Raw genomic sequence first — 20,929 nt, forward strand, 5'->3', positions numbered from 1 at the left:
AGAATGTTCTTTATGAACACAGTTCAAATGAAGTAATAAGTATGCTCGAAAAGAGAGGAGGGCTGCGGTCTCCTCTAGATGCTGAAGAATGAGGAGAAGTTTCCAGAAAGGATGCTTTGGTGATGAGTTACACATGAAAGGAAGATGTGTTGAACAGCGGGTTGTTTGTGTTTAGTGGGTCATTTGAGGCCTGTTGACGGTGTGATGGTCAGCGTTGGGGTACTACAAAGACCCTTCCCAAACTCCTGAAGGTGAGTTCTAGTTTTGCTTTTTCCTTCTTGGACATATTAACTTTGTAAAACATCATCTCCCTATATCAAAAGTGGGGAGACATGAGAACAACCTGTGTTTGCATGTTAGTCAGTATATATGGATGCTGGAACCTGAACGTGGGTCCTCTGCAAGAGCAGCAAGCACTCTTAATTACTGAGTCATCTCTCTAACTCCTCGATTATTATCGATTTTCACTTGATTTCTATTTATGTAAATTATGCCTGTATCATTCTTCTTGGAAAGTTGAGCATTGCTGATGAGAGTGAAGTTTTTTTATTTTATTTTTACCCCTTGCTTAACTTTCACCTGCTCACAGAAACTGGGGTGGCATCGGCAGTGGCAGTGGTGGCAGCGGTGGCGACAGTGGTGTGCAAGTGCCCATGTAATCAGATAGCATCTCCCCATGTGGCCCTGTGCTGCTGACCTTGAACTGGCGACATCTAGCCTTGGTTCCTCCGTTGCTGGGTATACAGAGGCACACCACCACCACCACACTCTATTGTAAGAAGACATTTTTATCATTTTTCTGCCCAAATTTTCTGTCCTTTCCTCTGTGTTTCCATGTCTATATTCTCATAGAAAATGGACTCATCTCATTTTTATCTTTTTGACAGTTGATCTTCTGGACTGGGCCTGGAGTTTCCCTTTACATTCATGATTGCTTTACAAGGTGGGCCACATGTAAATAACTGTGTGTCTATGAGATGGTTTATGAACCCTAAGAGGGCAAAGGCATCACCCGGGAAATGTTAGTGAAGCCCCAAGGCCTTCAGGAAAGTTCGGAGCACACAGCCGTCGCTGTGTCTTGCAGCTTGCTCTTCTTTCAGACTTATGTCTGAGACTTATCCCCACCACCTTTTCAGGTGCCGGGACAGTTTACATCAGGCCAGAGGCTGAGTGTGTAAGACAGAATGAGCCTCAAGTCAGAGATCACCTCCAAGGTCCACACTAAAGATGGTCGGCCCAGAGAGGAGTGAATACCCAGGATCACACAGCTAAGGAGAAATCGGCTTGCTGAGTCCCAGGCCAAGGCTTTTCTTATTTCTCAGTGCCGGTGGGTGATGCTTTTGCTTAGGAACCCTGCTCACAGGCTGACCTGTGTGCACTCCCCCAGAGGAGAGACACTGACCCTAGTTCAATCCTTATGCATAGACACACAGACGCTGTGGGGCGCGCCCAGGAGCAGAGGGCAGAGCAGGTTTCTTGGAGAGAGTTGAAGCTGAGTGGACCTGGGAACATTAGGTTAGACGAGGACCAAAGAGGAAGGGAATTCCGAGCATAGCAAATACAGAGAGGAAAACAGGGCAGGTTTCAGAGGAGAGGCGGGTTTCAGGGTACTGGGTGATGCCGGGATAACTGCCCTGGGTTCCGGCCTGGGCTTTCACCCCCTTGCCGGCCACTGAGAGCAGGTCTTGCTGCCTTCACGAGAGCATACGTCCCCTGAGGAATACGGCTGGTCTCAGAGCTGTGAACCGTCTCCACGCCTGTGTCACTGCATTGTGTTCCACTACATGCTACTATGATTCACTCTCTTGTTTTATGTTGTAATTACACTGCATTAGAATACATTTGGCTTATAGATTTGTGTGTGCATTTGCTGCACATACAATATATATACACATATATATGTACATACATACATATACAACATATTATAAATATACATGGTATTTCTGAGGGAAACTCAGAACAAACTCACAACAAAGCAAACCCCCCCCCCCATGGCCCACTCTTCTTGCTCCCTGGGGATACTATGTTTTCTCGTGTGAGGAACCAAAATAAATTGTCAGTTCAATTCTGTGTATAACGTGGCTGTGTCAGAAGTGATTTGGCAGCAGGCTCTGGGATGGAAACACCACACAGGACTTTGGAGAAGTTATTTTTACCCTGGAGAGAAATGTGACTTGCTGACCCCAACACCATAACCCCCTCCCAAATCTACTTTATCCTCTCTAAATACTGGCATGCCAGCTAAAGCAACAGGAAGGGAACTGCCCTCTCCCCACCCCCTGCCTTGGATTAGCTAGTCATTCATAATTACTTTTACTCCTCTTTTGGGTTAGAGAACAAAGCAGTGTGTTTCATCATGACATTTTGTCCATGTACCTACTGTATACTCTCTTCTTATTCCTTCTCCTCTCCCAGATCCCTCCCCTAAACTGTCCCTTTCTTCCCCAGATGGTCCCCTTCTACTTTCACATGTATTACGAAATCACATGTACTTCATATGTCCCAGTGTTTTGCCTGCACATATATCTGTGTACCACTTGCATGCCTGGTACCAATGGGAGCCCAGAAGAGGGCATCAGACCCCATTACAGATGGTTGCGAGCCACCATGTGAATGCTGGGAATTGAGCCCAGGTCCTTTAGAAGAGCAGCAAGTGCTCTAACCCCCGAGTCTCTCCAGCGCTGTCGTGTGTTTCTTCATGACAGACAGCCATTCTGCCTGAGGTAAGAAAAGAAACTCAATGCATTTCCCTGAGGCTGGCGATGTTGACTCTCCCCTCCCTAGTCTGTGTCTGCCATCTTTCCTTTGTGATGGTCTGCTGTTCAGCTCCTCAGTCTATCAAATGAACTATTTGTTGATAATGATGAGTTTTATTATGTTTTCTACAAATTAATCCTCTGTCTGATGTCCGAGCCTTTCCCCCATTCCATGTGGACTATCTCTTCACTCTGGTGTGTGTTTGTTGTTGGTGGTGGTGGTGGTGTGGTGTGTACACAGACTTCTTAATTTCCCAGAACCCCCTTTATCAATGACTTGGACTATTTCCTGTGCTATCAGAGTCCGTTTCAGAATGGCCTTACCTGTGCCAACTCTTGGAGTATTTTCCCTATTTTTTCTTCTAGCAGTTTCAAAGTTTGAGGACTTGTAATAAGAAGGTCTGAATTGGTCTCTGCACAGGACTAGATATATAATTTCATTTTTCTACAGGCAGACATGCAGTCTCCCTGATTCCTTAAAATTTACTTATTTTTGCTGTTCTGGATCCAACCTTGTGCCTGAGTTTGCTGGGTAAGCATGCCACTAACGAGGCCCACTCCCAGCTCTGTCAGCAAAACGTTTAACTAAGTAAGGACAGGGATGGCTATGGGAGACTTGGTCCAGGACTCGTGAGGTAAGTACTTATCTCAAATGTTCATACCCCAGGGCAGTAAGTACCATTTCTGTGAACATATCCAAAGGAAAACCTCTGAAGTATAGATTGCTGAATCTAAACGTCCACTTCAGGATTATTTGTCATAGACGAAAATGAGAAATGTTACAAATATCCAGCATGAAGGTCACCATGAGTCATTTACAGAGCACCTAGCCACTGACACGTTCTGTGAGCCTTTCAAGTGCTGTTTACATAAGAGCTTCTGTTTGTTTTGGTTTGGGCTTTTCATATTTTTTTTTTAAGAAGCCATAAGATCCCCTAGAGCTGGAGTTATGGGAACCAAGCTCAGATCTCCCGGAAGAGCAGCAAGTTCTGGTAAGCCATCTTTCCAGCCCAGATTTTTCAGATTTTTGGGTCTCACTATGTAGCTGACCTAGACTGGCCTCAAACTCTCACTTCTGCTGGCTCAGCCTCCCGAGAGCTGGGAGTCCAGGACCGGCTCCCTGCCCCTGGCTTCACACAGAAGATTTGGGGTGCGGTGTGATGATCCGTGACTGTAATCCTAGCCCTCAGGAGGCCGAGGCGAGAGGGTTTCAGACCTCAGTCTTTGCTACAGGGTAGGTCCTAGATCAATCATACAGCAAGGGCTACTCAAAAAAAAAAAAAAAAAAAAAAAAAAAAAAACCTCAGTCTTTGCTACAGGGTAGGTCCTAGATCAATCATACAGCAAGGGCTACTCAAAAAAAAAAAAAAAAAAAAACCTCAGTCTTTGCTACAGGGTAGGTCCTAGACCAATCATACAGCAAGAGCTACTCAAAAAAAAAAAAGTGTTCATAAGGTCTGTTTATCCCTAAATAATCCAGTATGTTTTTTCTAAAAACAAAGCCTTTTTATATAATAATTACCAAAATCAAGAAATGGGTAATGATATGGTTTCATTATTGAATACACAGACAACCATTATTCCCCAAATGACCTTCAAAACAAGAGGGAAAATGGATCTGCTGGTATTTCTTCTGTTTGTTTGACTCCAGTATAAAAACCCAGGATCACACATAGATCTGGGTCACCACGTGGTATCTAAGAAACTTTTGATGCCTTTCTTCTCCTTCATGGTTTTAGTAATCTGTACATGTTTTGGGGTGAAGGACTGAAGCAAGGCCGTGCAAATGCTCAGCATGTGTTCTGTCACTAGGCTTCATCCCCAGCCTCATCTGGGTACTTTCAAAAGGTGTGTGTGTGAAGGGATCAGATCTCCTGGAGTTGCCAGTGGTTGTGAGCTGCCCGGTGTGGTGGTAGCAATCAAACGAAGGTCACCTGGAAGAGCAACAAATGCTCTTAACCACGGAGCATCTCTCCAGCCTTCATCTAAGAACTCTGAGTAGCACAGGACACGTATTCAGAAGAATGTCCCTCAAACTGGGCCTGCAATTTGTGCTTCCTCATAATTAGATTTCAGGGATACATTCTTGTCAGATATGTGAACAAGGAGATGGTGTATCCTTTTCAACTCAGAGGATACACAACTCCAATTACTTGCTTAGGGGGTTGGTGGCTGCCAGATTTCTTCACTGTAAACCTATATTGTTCCATCTATAATTAATAAGGATCTGATAGGGAAATGCTTTGAGGTTATTCATAATTCTGTGTCTTGTGAAACGTGTGTGTGTGTGTGTGTGTGTGTGTGTGTGTGTGTGTGTGTGTGTGTGTGAAGGGTCAAACCCAAGGCCTTATGCAAGGTACACATACTTTCTCCCAGTGAAATTGTGTTAATGTTTTACATACTAGTTTAGAATTGTTGATGGCTTATGCTTGACTTTTGTTTGTTTGTTTGTTTGGAGACAGGGTTTCTCTGTGTAGTCCTGGCTGTCCTGGGACTTATTTGTATTTCAGGCTGGCCTTGAACTCACTGTGATCCACCTGTCTTTGCCCCAAGTGCTGGGATTAAAGGCTTGTGCCCGGACAACTTTTCTTTGTTTTAAAGACTTATTCATTTTTAATGATGTATGTGTTTGTGAGTGTGTGCACGTGAGTGTGGGTGTCATCAGAGGCCAGAAGAGGTGTCAGATCCCCTGGAGCAGGACCTGTGAGTCTCCAGTGTGGGTGTTGGAACTGAACTTAGGTCCTCTACAAGAGCAAAATGTTCTCTTAATGCTGAGTTATCTCTTCAACCTTTTTTTCTTTCCTTTCTTTTTTTATTTCTCTTCCTTTTTTATTTTTATTTCTCTTTCTTTCTGTTTTTCTGTCTTTCTGTCTTCTTTCTTTCCTTTCTTTTTTCTTTCTTTTTTTATTCCTATCTTTATTTTTTTCTTCCTTCCTTCCTTTCTTTTTTCTTTCTTCCTTTCTTTCTTTCTTCCTTTTATCTTTTGTACCCAAAAACAGAATCTCAAACCCACATGGTGGTGCATGCCTTTAATCTCAGCATTTGGGAAACAGAGACAGGAAGAACTCTGTGTGTTCAAGGCCAGCCTAGTCTAAATGGAGAGTTAAAGAACTACATAGAGAGGTCTTTTTCAAACAAAATGAAACAAAAGAAAAAAATCAGAAGCAAAACCCAGGGTCTCATGTAGCCCAGGCTAGCCTCAAACTCTTGATTTGCCGATCTTCCGGCCTCTGCCTCTAAATTAGAATTAAAGATGTGCACTGATTCCAAATGGATATTTTTTGAAATTACTCTCTCTTTCTTGCCCTCTCCCTCACTCTCCCTCCTTCCCTCTTCTCTCTATCCCTCTCTATCCTCTTTCTTCTCCTCCACCATCCTGAGAACTCATAATTCTCTGGCCTCAGTCTCAAGTACTGGGCCACAGGTGCCTTTACCGTGCCTGGTCACATTCACTTGTAAATTATAAGCATGGATTCTGACTTATCTCTGTTTTATGAGCCGCAATCATTACTTATTTGCTTATCTTTAATGGGCTTTATTCTATTTATTTTAGAATTATTGAAGCTGGCTCCCTTCCTTTTGCTTTACGTCTGTATCCCGTGGACAGCGAGTGTGCGGCCCAGGCTCCTCTTGCACTGTCTGCACTTGTCTCCTACACTGACCCAGGAAAGCCTGATGACTGTTAATAGGCATGGCTTACAAAGACCAAGACTGAGCAACAGGTTTGCTCTTCCCTATGTCTTTGCCTTTGTTCTTTGTAGGAAGCAGAGGTGAGAACACACACTCACACACACACACACACACACACACACACACACACTTGCATACTCACTCATGTTCACTTGCATACTCGCACACTCAAGCACACTCAGATTCACTTGTACATACTTGCACACTCACTCATACTCACTTGTTCACTCACACATTCACTCATACTTGTGCACACACTCACGAGTGCAACAGATGTAATTTTTTAAAAATAATGTTTTCAAGGTGGCAGGAGTCAGATCCAGGACCTCATGTGTACTGGGCAAACACTTTACCACTGGGTCACAACCCCAGGCTAGAACTATGTTTTTAATTGACTATCAGTGGGAAAATTACAGAATTGCAGCAGACTGAGCCCACTCACATATATAATCAAAACCAAGCCGGAGCTTCCTTGTGGTCCACGGGAAGGAAACCAGGACACAGGGACTAGAAGGAGTCGGCACTGGCACTGGAGTGGCTGCAGCCAGCCACCCACAGGAAGGAGCAAGGCCACCACTGTCATGTCCAGAGGTGAAGAGATGGCTCAGACGGAGGAGTGGACCTAAGTTCAATTTCTGAAACTCACATAGAAATGCACAACAACATCAGATGTGGTAGTGTGCTGTTTGAAATCCCAGAGCTGGGGAAATGGAAACAGGCGGGTTCCAGGTGAAATCTGGAAAGAGTGGATAGGACTAGAGGGACGATACCTGTGGTCCTCTGACCTCCATATGCCCCTGTGCATGTGTGCACGTGTACCTGCACACAGTAACAAGGACATTTGGCAGTAGGTAGGCCTGCACACCTGGCATTCTCTGTCACCCTTGGGTGTACGGGGCTTGGGGTTGCACACTCACAATAAGGAGAAGGGTGTGGATTGAAGGGCTGTCAAACTCTAGCAAGAATGAGAAGCACCAAGCCTGAGAGAGCAGCTGCTGAGATGCCCGGTTCTGCAATGGCCCTGCCTCTCAAAATAGGAGCACAAGTTCCAAAAGCTGAGTGGTGTCTCCTCCCACACAGGCTGTGCAGCCGGAGGCAGCTGCCAGCCCACAGGACATGACAACTGCAGAAACCCTTGTATGCTGGCTTCGGCCATAGCTCACTTGATAGACTGCTGCCCTCCAATACACAAGCCCTAAACTCAGTCAGTACTCAGGATCAGAAGTTCAAGGTCATCGCTGGCTACAAGGCCAGTCTGAGGCCTGTCTGAGCTAAGAGGCTTATGGGGCATAAGACATTTAGGAGACCTTGACCAAGAGATAATCTGGGAGGAAGGAAGACTAATTGAATATAAAACAGGAATGGGTAAACAGGGTCTCAGGGCAATGAGAAAGAGGGCATCATTTCTGTCTGGCTACAGCTAAACAATTCAGGACTTTACACAGGAAGATAAAATTGTTGAAATACAAGAGAGTGGCAGCCCATGCCTTTAATCCAGGCACTCTAGAGGCAGAGGCAGGTGGATCTTAGAGTTCAAGGCCAACCTGTTCTACAGAGCAAGCTGGAGCCAGGGCTACACAGAGAAACCCTGTCTTAAAAACAAAACAAATTGAACAAACAAAAAACAAATAAGATAAAATCAAAGAGGAGGAAAGCTGGCAATCAAGCACAGTTGAAGAGTAAATTCAGGGAGTGTAAGGTGACTTTTAGGGATTCTTGGGGTGATTAGAAAAACTAAGTGGAGATGTGGGGGAATCAGCTCAGAAGTACCAATAGACTCGGAGTTAAAGAGAGAAGATGTGGGGTAGAGATGGCACATGGAAGGCTACATTTAAAAAGTAAGGACTCCTAGAGAGTCTCAAGCTTGAAGTTTTCCACAGGAGCCTAAGTACGAACCTCCCAAGTAGCCCTAGTTTTAGGTATGTCCCCACCACACCTGGTACCATACATTTGTTGTTGTTGTTTTGAGACAGAGTCTCATTATGTAAGTCTGGCTTGCTAGAAACTCACAAAGATATGTTTGCCTCTACCTGCTGAGAGCTGGGATTAGTGGCATGTACCACCACACCCAGCTAAGATGGAGTCAGGCTTGGTGAGTCACACCTGTGATCTCAGCACTTAGGAGGCTGAGGCAGGAGGACGGCCTCAAGTTTGTGTAGCAGTGAGAACCTCTTTAAAAAAGCAACAAACACACACACAGAGGCTGGAGAGATGGCTCAGCGGTTAAGAGCACTGACTGCTCTTCCAGAGGTCCTGAGTTCAATTCCCAGCAACCACATGGTGACTCACATCTATCTGTAATGGGATCTGATGCCCTCTTCTGGTGTGTCTGAAGACAGCTACAGTGTACTCATATATAATAAATAAATAAATCTTTTAAAAAAACTGTCACTTAAAGCATTAAAAAAAATTCTGACAAAGGCAGCCAGGCAGCAGTGGCACACGCCTATAATCCTGGTTCTCAGTAGGCTGAGGCAGGAGGATTTCTGAGTTCCAGGCCAGCCTGGTCTACAGTGTGAACACCAGGACAGCCAGGGATATGCAGAGAAACCCTTTCTCAAAAACACAAAACCAAACAACAAACAAATATTCCCTGAAATGGAGGTTATAATCGAACTTCCAGGGCTTAAGATTTCAAATATTAGCAAATTAATGTGTACAAAAATATCCTGTATTTTTAAGCTTCAAATTAATATTTTTGCCTAAATTGGGTGAGGATAGAGATACTGGTAAAGTCTTAAAAATAGTATTTGAGTACTTAAAAACGAATGTTACGGGGCTGGAGCAATGACAAAGCCGGTAGGAGCTCCTGCAGCTCTTGGAGAAGTCCTGGATTTGGTTCCCAGCATCCACACCTGACAGTTTGCAGCCACCTGTGACTTTTGCAATAAAGGAGCCAAAACATTCAACGTCCTCCTCGGATCTCTGGGGGCACCTTTACACATACAGAGTTAAAGGTTTCATTTTTTTGTTTTTTTTTAGAAAATGATTTCTAATAATAGAAATGAGCAAATGTCTCTGGTCATTTGGGTAATGCAAATCAAAGCCTGAAGATGATACCTCTTCACGTCCTCTCAAATGTTTTTTGTTTTTTTCTCTAAAGTCAGACAATTACATGTATTGGCAAAGAACTAGAAACCTCCTGCCTCACAGCTGGGATCCTGAAATGATGCAGCCACTTAGGAAAAAGAGTTTAGCCATTGCTCAAAATGTTAAGTATTAAATTACTAAGTTACTATACACTCCAGCCATTCCATGGCTGGTACACATCCAAGAAAATGGAAAACATATGCTCAAACAAAAAAAATCCATATATAAACCTTCATGGCAGCATGACTCTAACAGTTGGAAAAAGAAAACAACACACGTGTCCATCAGCCGGCGAACGGATCAGAATAACCAGGAGCGCCTTTTATTTGGCCACAAAGGGGATGAAGGGCGCACACATGCTAAGACATGCATAGACATGAAAAGAACATGCCAAGTGGAAGTCAGACCCAGTGTGTCACATATGTTCCTGTTTATATGTGATTTTTCCCAGGAGGCAAATCCATGGGCAGGCAGAATTATGGTTGTCACCATCAAAGGTTGGGGGTACAGCATGTCTGCTAATATCATCGAGATTTCCACTAATTTCATTGTGGGCGATGAAGACTTTGTAACTTCCTGCTCTTACAGAGGACCAGAGCTTGGCTCCCAGCACCACAACAGGTGATTCACCACCCCCTGTAAGGCAGGCTCCAGGGGGTCTGCCGTCTGGTGACCTCTTCTAGCCTCTGTTAGTTCGGCATGGATGTTTTCTGTATCTCTGTCTCACACACACACACACACACACACACACACACACACACACACACTCCTCACAAACTGTATGTCAAACAACCCAGGGAGGCACTGTCTCCTAGTCCTGTGGTCTGAAGGCTGTAGAGGAGGATCTTCCCTCTTGCTAGCATCCGGCGATGGCCAGCTATCCCTGATGTTCTTTGGCTCAGATTAAGGCCAAGACCAGAGCTCAAAAGTTCAAGGACATCCTCAGCTACACATCGATACAGGAGACCTTGCCTCAAAAAAAAAAAAAAAAAGCGATAACAAACCTAATAAGGCATCATCTAAGCGAAATTAAACAGCTGCTACAGAACAAATTATCCACAGACCAGAGGAGACAATCTCTACAGCCACATTAGAAGCACAGGCCCAAAGTAACCAGTATACAAAGAACTGCCGAGATTAAACACCAAGGAAATAAAACTTCCAGTCAGCAAATGGGTTACGAACGGACAGACAGTTTCCAGAAGAAGAAACACAAAAGGCCAGTATCTATTTTTTTAGTGTTCGACATCCCTCCTCATCAGGGACCTGCAGTAAAGCTACACTGAGACGCTTCTTCACCCCAGTCGGATGGCCATTACCAAGGAATCCGGCAACAGACATTGGAGAGGTTGGGCTGCTGCTGAGAGGGCAGACCGGTAAGGACCAGTGCAAATCATCTTGGAGGGCCCTGAAAACAACTGAAGAGAACTCTGCGGTGACCAGCCCCACCTTCGCACACAGACAAAAAGTCGTCTACACTTCACCACAGAGACCACTGCATTCCCACGCTTGCTGCCGCTCTATTTCTAATAGAACTGAATCACCCTGGACGCCATCGTCTGACAAGAAGATAAGAAGGAAGTGCCTCATGTACAAAACGGAATATTAGTCAAGTGTAAAGAAGAACCAAATCCGCAGGAAAACCGACGAACTTAGAAAGTATAATATTAAAAGAAGTCACGTAAAATCAGGAAAAGAAAACCCCCAGCTTCTGCCTCATATCCAGACCCTGGCCTATAGTGGACAGTGCGTGCAAACAACGGTAGATCCGTATCCCATAGAAACGAACAGCGGCATCGGGTGCTGCAAGAGGACCGACCGTGAAAGGGAAGATAAAGTTAATTATTTTTGTAGTTACACCTCTGTCATAGCTTTTTCCTGTTGGGGCTCAGTAAGTATATACTTAAAAAGTCACAGAGAGTGAAATCCAGAGGCAAACTCTGGGGTTTCAGGATGGCAGCTCCCTCTGGAGGGAGGTTCACCAAGACCAGGGTGGGGCAAGTGTCTAAGTGGCTACCTTAGGCTGGCCTCGAGGTGCTTTGATTGAGTTTATCGTAATAAATCAATTTTAGGTTTTCTACATCACCGAGTGTTAAAATGTTTTTAAATGATAAAAAGGTAATAATTATTGTTTGGCCGGGGTGCTTGTCCACTTTATAACCGGGGCACTGTGTGGCGGAGACAGGAGGATAGTGAGTTTGAGGCCAGCCTGGGCTACACAGCATGTGACTGGCTCATAGTGCAGGGTGGGGAAAAATAATTTTTTTTAAAGACAAATAAAACTTTGTTCCTCATGTTTCATTAGGCCAACAGTTCTCAACCCTCCTAATGGGGTGACTCTTCATGGCCCCTCAATACATGATGTGCTGACCCCAACCACACATTATTTTCATCGCTACTTGTGATTTTGCTACGTTTATGGATCATAATGTAAATATCTGATGTGCAGGATCTCTGATGTGTGAGCTCTATGAAAGAGCTGTTAGGCATCCCCCCAAAGGGGTTGCGACCCACAGGTTGAAAAATCCCTGCATTAAATAAAACAAAAGAGGGCAAAGAATCATCGCACAGAGGAACAAGGAAGTCAAGCAACAAACTGCTAAGTCCAAGAAACTTCCACGTTGGGAAGAACCTGTGGAACCGTTATGCTCAGGATCTAGGAAACAGCCGGCTTGTCAGAGAATGTATCCCAGACCCTTTGCACGGGCATAGTTCTAGAGTGTGTATGGAAGGCATTCCCAAGCCAGGGCAGATCAAAGTCTGGTTGCCGAAGGTCATGAAACTACTATGGCCTCATCATAGGATGGAAGGGTCTGACATCACATGAAGAACTGCCGGATCGAGGCATTCCCATTATTTTACACAACTAGGAGCCCTTCTATTTAGTTAGTGAGGTTCTGGAGCTGTTACACCACGCTTGAGTCAGCTAACACAATACATCAGGACACGTGTTCCCATCCCTGTCAGTGGCAAGACTGGCAGGTCTCATGGTCCTTCCTCCTTCACTACACTCAATGCCTTGCAGCTAAGACAGAGGAACAGACAGCAACATGAGCCAGTGAGTTACGATGCTTACTGCCAAGCCTGAGTATTGTCCTCTGACCACCACACATGTGCCATGCCATGCACACACACACATACACACACACACACACACACACACACACACACAGAGAGAGAGAGAACATAAAAGAGAAAGCTCAGTGGTTAGAGCACTGACTGCTCTTCCAGAGGTCCTGAGTTCAAATCCCAGCAACCACATGGTGGCTCACAACCATCTGTAATAAGATCTGATGCCCTCTTCTGGTGTGTCTGAAGACAGTGTATTCACATACACAAAATAAGGAATATGCAGAACATGACTGCATGTAGGGAACATGTGGCTACTTCACCTAGAAGACTAAGATCCAATGAATGGGCCAGGCATGGTGGCACAGCCCTTAAATCCAGCACTTGGGAGGCAAAAGCAGGCAGATCTCTGAATTCCAGGACAGCTGGAGCTACAGAGGGAGGCCCTGTCTCCAAACAGACAGACAGACAGACAAGAGTCAATGAATGGCCTACTGAAATTAATAGGACCAACACGCAACACTGACAGCTTTCCTACTCGGATGTTCACACAATCAGAACATGTAACAGAAAAGAGAACGGCTAAGGCCTAGAGAAAGATGAGCCAGCTCTCTACGGAGGTAACTTGGAAACTTAGCTAAAACACATCTTTAAAAAGCATAATTTATGGGCATGCTAAATTCTTAAAGAGAAAAAAACACTCAAATTTCAGTATATTTCTTAAAATACAAGCTCAAATTGAATGTAATTACAATCAAACTATCCAAAAGGCTTTCCACAGATGTTCTTAAATGGATTCATATGGAAGAGGAGGAAACCAGCCAAGGAAACAGAAGAAGAAAGGAGAGTAGTTTATGCATTGTGTGTGTATGTGTGTGTGTGTGTGTATAGTCAATATATTAAATATACATATATAAATACATATAATGAAATATAGTAACGAAAACTAATGTATTGTGTAAGAAGAGAGAAGATAAACAGAAAAAGTGTCAGGAAGCAATTCAAATGCAGACAGGGACTTGGCATATGATAAGTTTGGCCAAATGGAACCAGCAGGACTGGGTGTTCAGCTCCGAGGCAGAGCACTTGCTCACATGTGCAAGGCCCAGGATTTGATCACTAGCACCGGAAAACAAGAAGTCAGTGGAAAAGAAGACACAAGGATTCTTACTCATTAGCAAAAGGGTCTGGAGAGATGGCTCAGAGGTTAAGAGCCTCCGTTGCAGAGGGTACCCGACCCTCTTCCTCTGTCCCTCTCTGAGTCCTAGTCCACTCTAAGGGTCCCATCCCATGCCTAACCATTGGTTGTTGGCATTTTTAATGATTAATGGGTTCTTGGCCATGTTTACAATATTGGGGTAAGTGTTTCCTCCTATAGATAGGCCTTAAGCACAGTTAAGTAGTTAGCCCATATTGTACCCATGGGTGTGTCTTGCCACACTGGTCACTACTGTAACTCACAGGTGGGTAAGACCAATGATGACATTTTCACTACAAAGGTGAAAGTTAGGCAGCCGGGAAGAAGCTTTCTGGTGAGCAACAACCTGGTTTTTCCACGTCCCGTAATCCATGGGGATCTCCTGCAATTCAGCCTTACCACTGGGTTCTGAGCATAAGCAGCCTGTATTGGGTTTTTTTTTTTTTGGGGGGGGGGAGGTTCTCAAGCAGAATTTTAACTTGATTATTCTTTTTTTTTAATTATTAGATGTATTTATTCTGTGTGTTGTTGGGAGCGGGTTACTTTCCATGGCCCACATGTGGAGGTCAGAGGACAACTTTGGTCAGTTCTCTCCTTCCAACAGGCAGGTTCCATGGATTAAACTCAGGCCATCCATGTTTGGTGGCAAGCACCTTTACTCCACTAAGCCCTTTCACAGGTCCCTAACTCTAGTATTAGTCTGTAATACATTACTCATTGGGTTGTTTTTTAAATTACAATCTGAAGTACACGGGGAAATATTCTAGAAGGAAGTGCATACCGGCTGTCTCTAGAGCTGTGTTTATGGACGATCTCATTGTCACTGTATTTTCTTTTTCCTTCATTTTCTGTTCTTCATGGTTTCTGAACTGACTCTCTTTATAATTAACCATGTAAAACGAGAGAAAAAAAATGAGGTTTTAAAAACTGTCAAATAGTCTTTAAAAGCCAAAGCGCTTGTCCCCTTTCCCCAAGGAGTCCCTGACACTTAGAAACATTTTTTTTTTTTTTTTTAAAAACACACACACTATACACACACAAAACCCACTCTGGAGCACCATTTAATCCTATTACTCTTGTGGACCTCTTGCAAACCAGGGGATGATCCTCTGCCTCTTTAAAATAAATCCCCCCAAGGTCATGGGGCCCTGCTAGAAACAGAAGGATGAGATTCCCAGGCCTGTGCTCCACCCCTGCGCCATCTGGCACCTCTGAATTTGATCTAAGATCATGCTGAAGCCAGCCAAACATTCAGAAGTAGAAGATATTTCTCCATTTAGGGACACCCTCTTAGCAAGTCAAAGCCTCGCTTCAGGCCTCAGTTTCCTCTGCAAAGGAGCGATGCTGCCCCCCACCCCTATGGAAGTTCCTGGATCAGTAAGTTGGCTTGTCCCGCCCCCCTGCACCCTCTAGGGCTCTGCTTCCTCCGGCTCCGGGGAGCCCACTGGAAGGCCCTTCCCAAGACTGCCACTTGCGGGGGTAGTCTTGGGTAGCAATAAGCCACCCAGGTTTCTCTTGTCCCCAGATACGGACACTCAGACACTTGTCACACACGGCAGAGGAGCCAAGGGTGGCTTCTGGTGTTTGCTTTCCATATCGGGGTTCTGGGTAAGACTTCATTTGAAACAGGGATCTGGAAACCACCCAGGCCAGGAGACCTCACAAGTAACCTTCCCAGGGCGGACGTTACTTTTGAGTGGAGGCAGAACCCTGAGGACTAAGCTGAAAGAACGGATAAGAATTCCTCTCTGTTGGCGCGCCCGCCCCACTCTCCCTGGAGGCTGAGCTGCTGGGATCAAAGCGGCTGAAGTGGGTGCCACTCCACAGAATTAAGATCTGAGATGCCTGATAAACCCAGCCCGCACTTCTGGGTCCTCCTCCCACCTCCCGTCACCTAGGCAACCGGGAGGGGCCTAGGAGCCTGTTCCTTCCTCCCTGCCCCTAGCTACCCACTCAGAAGCCCAGGCCCACGTTTCTTCCCTAGGACTCAGCCCACAGCGCCTCTGAATCTCATTTCTGGAGAGTTCCATCCCCTCAGCTTTTTTTTTTTTTTTTTTTTTTTTTTTTTTTTTTTTTTTTTTTGGTGCACACAGAAATCAGATTCCAAGCGGAGGGGCCCCAACCCGTTAAAATAATCCCAGTTTGCATGAAGAATTTGCCTGCCTTCCTGACAGAGGAGCTACAGGCAGGGTCTGACCTCGAAGGAACACCATGTCCAGCTCTCTGAGAGATCTGAGGCAAGGCTTCTGCTGCGAGGGCAGAGGACAGTCAGGGAGCATTAGGTTGCAGAGCCTCCTAGACTATCCCACCCAGCTAGCAGCCAGGGCAGAGGGCAGTGGGTTGTCTATGAAAGAGAGGAGCTGAGACCAGGACCAGAAAATCCTGAGGTTCACTTTCTGTGGAATTTGAGAGTTAAAGACGTGTGTGTGTGTGTGTGTGTGTGTGTGTGTGTGTGTGTGAGGGGGAGGTGGCGCAGGTGCTGGAGGAGGCTTTAGACAGCCGGAGCTAGAGCTCCAGACAATTGTGAGACACTTAACATGTGTCCTCTGCAAGAACCACACTGATGCATAACCACCCAGCGATCTCTTCAGCCCTAGCTTTTCTGAGGGGGAGGTTTCCAGGGCCTCCAACTCATCAAGTAGCAGAGGTTGGTTTAAATGTCCCAAACCTCTTGCATCCCAAGAACTGAGATAATGGGCATGTGCCACCATTGGTATGATGCTGGGGACTAAACCCAGTGGCTCTGCCTATTGAGAGCTACATCCCTGACCCCTACTGAGTTATTTCTGCCACCAGGCAACAGGGCTGACTAAGTCACCTTTGGGAGAAGGTGGCTGCTGAGCTTATGACTTGATAAAGAGGTAAAGACCAGAAAAAGGTCAGTAGACGCCTTTGTAGAGAAATCTTGATGGGTTGGAACCTGCATGTTAACTGAGCAATGGAGGTAAAACCTAGACATTGGGTTGGCCAGGTAAATCTCAAGATGATTCATTAAGAGGCAGCGGGGGTTAGACCTGGCGATGTTCACACTGAATCTCAGCACTGTAGAGGTGAGCACAGCGGAACTGTTCGAAGGCTGAGGTTAGCCTGGGTTGACTGAACTTTTTGTTTATTTTTGACAGGGGGGATTGGAGTAAGGGAGTCTCAACAGTGTGGCAGAAGCTGGCTTGGAGCTTAGAACAATCCCTCTGCCTCAGCTCCCTGGGTGTTGTGATTACAGCCACTGAGCCTGGCCCCGAAGAGGAAATCCAGAAAACAAGTCTGTCCTGGTTTTATTTCTGTTGCTGTGATAAACCAGAACTTAAAAGCACACGGGGCAAAGAATGGGTTTGGCTTAGAATTCCAGGTTAAATTCTGTTACTGCGCAGAAGTCAGTCACACTATATCCACAACCAAGAGCAAGAAGAAATAACGACACACCCACACCGCCTGCCTTCATCAACCTCTCTTCGCCTTAGTCACTGCAGGGCCTCGCCTAAGCTGTGGGGCTGCTCTGGAAGGGACCATGTACATCCGGGATTAATAACACCATATGTGGTATGGTGGTGCCGTGAAGGTAACACGTGTTAATTGGTATCAAGTGTTTAAGAACAATGCCGGCACATAGAAGCCCTCAATAATTCACCTTACATTTACCCTAGAATGACAGTGGTCTCATCCATCATCTGACTTGGTGCGATTAACATAATGGTAGACCGTCTCTTACTAAAGAGGGTCAAAGAGACTCCCTCGGCTATGACATGCTCTTCACCCCAACTTTCCCTATTGTGGGTCTAGCTGTGGCTCACACAGCCTTTCTCTCCAAAACTGATACAGTTCAGGGCCCTTTTGTTTTTTGAGAGGGTAGGAACATGCCCTATGGCTATGGGTTCCCAGGGAGGCCAAAAGAAGGCATCAGATGCCTTGGCGGGAGTTATAGGAGGTTGTGAGAGACCCAATGTGCTGAGTACCAAACTCTGGTCCTCTGGCAAAGCAGCACGTTCTCTTAACAGCTGAGCATCTCTCCAGCACCAAAGCTAACCAGGACAGCAGCCTCTACCTTCCAAGTGCTACTGCACCCAGTTTCTATAGCTCCCAGCCTCCCCTCGTTTCCAGTGCATTTCTCTGTGATCATAAGGTCAGCGGCCACACCATGTCTGCTGGTTTGCATCTTGGGCTCTCTGAACTGCCTTTTCGAAGTTGAACATCTCATTTCATTGCAGTTTCTATTTTCCTTTTAAAAACTGCTGAGTTTAAAACTCTTCAGAGGGAGGGCCGGGTTTGTTTACTTTCTTGTAGCGCTGGCTGTTGCGCCCAAGGCCTGTCCCCTAGACTGGGTCCCCACCTCTGTGGTTCCCTTTTGCCGGCTCTACCATTTGCCTTCTGACTTTGGCTATGGACTCTGCCATCCAGAGCTTTAAATGTTTTGTGGAGTCACACACATATTCATCCCCCCATTGTAGCTTCTGGACTTCTTCTCTTCTCATTCTCCTGGTCCCAAGCGAAGCTCTTGGGTGCCCTGCCCAGGAGACAGCAGCTGCTATCCTTGAAACGGGCTCTGCCTCCCAGGCCAGCACCTTGGGTTTTTAATCTATCAACACAGTGCAGTAATGCCTGGGGCTGAGAAATGTTACATTGTCTCAGAAGAACAGGAAGAAAGGAAAACACAAGTGTAGAGAACTTTCTGGAAGGCTGCGGAAGGAGGGGGTGGGGAGCTGGTCTTTGGCTCTGAAGAATGGGAATGCAAAGATAAGGAGGAACTCTGTGACCTTGAACCAACATCTGGAATTTCTACCAGCCTTTACAACCGTAGGGGTTTTAGAGCAACAATGGTTTAGAAATGAATTCTATTTAATTCTATTCAATTCTTCCCCCACCAGACCCCATTTCATTCTTTGTAAGTCCTGTGAGAAGCTGTTCCCTCCCATATCTGAGAGTGGACATAAAAACTTACTGCCAGACTAGAAGCGACGGGAAAGAAATTGGAAAATAGGACGTCAGCTCTAAAGTATGTCTCATCTGTGTGAATTTTAATATATGTTCCAGGTGCCAGAGATCAGATATGCAGCATATACATGCATATATGAATGTTAGCTGCTCTACCTGGTGTTTGATTTCCTTTTCCATTCATTCATTTCTTGGTTTTTGTTTTTTTGTTTTGCTTTTCTGTTTGTTTGTTTGTTTGTTTGAGACAAGCTCAGCTCACACCCAAACTCACTCTGTGGTCAAGGATGGCCTTGACCTTCTGATCTCCTTTCTCCACCTGCCGAGTGTTGTGGACAGGCAAGCACCAGCTCATCTGGTTCACGTCACTCTGGGGATTGGATACCAGGCCTGCACTTCACTAGCTGAGCCAGACCACTGGTGTGCTTCTGGGACATCTCGTGAGCGGTGCTTGGCTGTGCTTCCTGCATCCACACCATGGTGGCAGAGTCAAAGGGCCAGCTTTCCTCAGAAGGAACCCCACCCACCCACCAAGGCCCCAGGAGGGAAATAAACTGCTTTTCACTGCTGACTCCTTCTGGCTGCAGGCACAGCTACAGGACTGGTCCTTCCCAGTCCCCCTGACAACGTTACAGAGAGAGAACGGGAAACAAAACAACACTGACAACCATCAGCCAAATGTTAGCTGTCACCAGACCAACACTTACCCACTCTTTTCTAAACAACAAAAACTATCATTGAATATGAGAATCCAAGAAGCAGACCAGCAAGAAGGCTCACGGAGGAAGGGCATCTGTTGCCAAGCCTGACAACCAAAGATCGCCCCAAGAACCCACAGAATGGAAGGAGAGAAATCTTGCAAGTTATTCTCTTACATCCACACACATGCCATGATACAGGTCTGCAATACACACACATACACACACACACACACACACACACACACACACACACACTAAATAAGATGATGTAAGGAATAAAAAGAATTCAAGACTCTACCTATTGGAGTCATTTGGTGTCAGGCAAGCAAGTCTTGGGGCTCAGGATGAGTGTGACCCCTAATGATAGATGCTGAAGGTCTACGCAGTAGATAAAATGGTATGGTTGTTATTACAAATCTGTCATCACCCTCCCTCATCCCATTGTCAAAAATGTTCTCCACAGGCCTGCTCATGTCATCCACGTGCAGGCCTCAGCCTTCTGTGCTGGCTCAGCAGCCACCCCAGACATTCTGGGGACACTGAGTGTAGGATGTGTTCCTGGCATATGCTGTGATCTGGAAGTCATCTGTCACACACCCGTCACCCTCACCAGCAATGGAATACCATGGCTTGAATCTCTCATGTTCTCCAGAGGCTCCTGTGGTGAAGGCTTGGTCCCAGCTAGGGGTGCTACTGAGAAAGGATTACCTAGGAGGAGATGTTGTCTTACTACATGGCGAGGGCTCCAGCTTCTCAGTTGGCAAGCGTAGAGCTGAATAGACTATTAGAAGGCGGGCCAGTTGGAGAGACTAGGGTTTCTACTGTGGGGGTGTCTAGCCTCTTCTGTCTTTCCTGCTTCCTGGCTAACATGAGGTGCACAGTCCTGCTCTACCCTGAACTGCCAGAATGTTCTGTCTCACCTTCTGCCCCAAAGCAGACGAAACCACGAGCCAAAATAAATCTTACTTTAAATCATCTCTCTCAGGTGTTTGGTAACAGCAACAACACCAACTGCTATAGAAGTTCACACCTACAGGTACCTGCACTGTCCCACGTGGTCTTCATAGACATGAACCCTTTGCGGTGGCCGTTTGTGGACTGAATGTGGAACGTCCCTCATAGGCTCATGAGTTAGACCAAGAACTGGTTCCCACTTGGTGGAGATGTTTTGTGAAACCTTGGGGAGGGAAGTTCTAGCTGGAAGAAGTGGTTTGCTGGAGAGGGGTGGCCACATTGAGTAGCCTTGGCTTGCTTTTGGCCCAGGTGCTCTGCCGATCCACCGACACTATACCGACAACCTTCTCAAAAGCACAGAAGTATCCCGTCTTCCCCATGCCTTCCAGCATTGCCCATTTTCAGAGCATTCAGAATTTGAGCCATGCATGTCTTTGCATATGTCTCAACAAAAGTTAATACAGCAAACTTTAAATTGAACGAAGGGGCTGGAGAGATGGCTCCCTGGTTAAGAGTGCTTGCTGCTATTCCAGAGGACTTAAGTT

This window comes from Micromys minutus (genome assembly GCF_963924665.1).
Source record: "Micromys minutus genome assembly, chromosome: 16".
NCBI lineage: Eukaryota > Metazoa > Chordata > Mammalia > Rodentia > Muridae > Micromys > Micromys minutus.